This window comes from Haliotis asinina, unplaced genomic scaffold (genome assembly GCF_037392515.1).
Source record: "Haliotis asinina isolate JCU_RB_2024 unplaced genomic scaffold, JCU_Hal_asi_v2 scaffold_61, whole genome shotgun sequence".
In the NCBI taxonomy this organism is placed as follows: Eukaryota; Metazoa; Mollusca; class Gastropoda; order Lepetellida; family Haliotidae; genus Haliotis; species Haliotis asinina.
The window spans coordinates 5,727-7,500 of record NW_027133928.1 but is presented as its reverse complement, the minus strand read 5'-3'; the positions used below and the strand labels follow the sequence as shown (position 1 = coordinate 7,500).

The window sequence follows — 1,774 nt, the reverse complement described above, 5'->3', positions numbered from 1 at the left end:
CTTCTCGGGTGCGGATTTGGGGCCCATGGTTCGCGACTAATGATGCCTTTTGGTCCGAGGGGACTTAAAATTCAAGCAGAGACCCTCGGAGAGCACGTCCTTTTCTCGGGTAAAGACTTGGAATCCCGGAAGTTGGGTATCTTCCGCAGACTTGGAGGGGTCTTCTCCGCGTAATTCGTGGAGGTGCTTCTCGGGCTTGGGGCTCGTGTCTCACGACTAATGATGCCTTTTGGCCCGGGGACTCTTTAAAAATAGGGCAGTCAAACCAGAAGAGCTCGTCCTTTTCTCTGGGAAAGACTCGAACTCCGGGGCCCGGGCATTTGGGTGTCCCCTGCGGACTTCAAGGGGAGTTGTCTGGACTGAAGGAGCAGGGCCCGGCGTGCAGGACTAATGATGCCTTTGGCCCCGAAGGGCCTGAGGCATCCCTAGGGAGAAAGTGGAGTTGTGGCTCGGGCTTTTTCCGGGAACCCGGCAGACCCTCGTAACTTCGAGGTAGGTGCCCGAGCGTTCTGATTTTTCGTAGGGCCTAAGTGCGTAGTCTTGATATTGAGCTCGGGATTTTTACGGCAACACGGCTCGAGGTAAGTTCCCGAGCGTTTTGAATTTTGAAGCGGCGACTCTGCGTACTGGTGATTTTGGCCTCGGTATTTTGACGAAAACACGGCTGGTCATCGTACCCTCGAGGTAGCTTACCGAGCGTTTTGACTTTGCAATAGGTTACTCTGCGTACTGTTGATGTTGGCCTCGGTATTTACACGGCAACACCGCAGGTGATCGTACCCAGGAGGTAAGTTCCCGAGCGTTTTGAATTTTGAAGTGGCGACTCTGCGTACTGGTGATTTTTGCCTCGGTATTTGGACGAAAACACGGCAGGTCATCGCACCCTCGAGGTAAGTTCCCGATCGTTTTGACTTTTTTTGACCTAATTTCCGCATACCCCGTGGTGGCATTCCGAACGTTTTCACTTTTAGGTGACTGTGCATGCTTGCTCCAGACGCGATAGACATCGTGTGAAAATGGTTTTGCTTACGTCTACGGCCACACCACTGGTAAAGCACCGCTTCTCGTCTGCTCCGCGAAGTCAATCCCAGTCGGGCCGGGATAGTACTTGGATGGGTGACCGCCTGGGAACTCCCGGTGCTGTAGACCTCTTTTTTCTTTTCTTTTTTTTTTCCGTTCAAGTGTCCGAGAGGCTGGTAGGTGGGACCGCCGTGGCATGTCCGCCCGTCCCGTCTTTTGTTGTCCATCATATCGGGCGTGGAATGTTGTTTGTCCCCCCAAATGGATGGAGGTAACGGAGCGCGTTAGGGAAGGGGCAGGGCTGGCTAGGGCTAGGGCTGGCACCTTAAACGAAGTTAAGATTAGGGCAAGAGCTAGGGTTAAGAACGCACATCGAGTGAACGGATACGGTTAGGGCAAAAGCTAGGGTTAGCACCACAGATGAAGTTAAAGGATACGGTAAGGGTTAGGGTTAGGGTTAGGGTTAGCACCGCAAATGGAGTGAACGGATACGGTTAGGGTTAAGGTAAGCACCGCAAATCGAGTTAACGGATACGGTTAGGGCAGAAGTTAGGGTTAGCACCAGAAATGAAGTGAACGGATGCGGTTAGGGCTAGAGTTAGGGTTAGCACCGCAAATGGACTTAACGGATACGGTTAGGGCAGGACTTAGGGTTAGCACCATAGATGAATTGAACGGATACGGTTAGGGCAAGACCTAGGGTTAGCACCAGATATGAAGTGAACGGATACGGTTAGGGCAGAAGTTAGGGTTA

At 52.4% G+C, this 1,774-nt stretch overlaps 1 non-coding gene across 1 annotated transcript; it reads left to right on the top strand.

Moving 5' to 3' along the window:
* The first annotated feature begins 1,030 nt into the window (after window positions 1–1,030).
* LOC137270361 (5S ribosomal RNA) lies at window positions 1,031–1,149 on the top strand. The gene has a single exon (XR_010955287.1). It is a non-coding gene; the product is annotated as a 5S ribosomal RNA (ribosomal RNA).
* The last annotated feature ends 625 nt before the right edge of the window (window positions 1,150–1,774 follow it).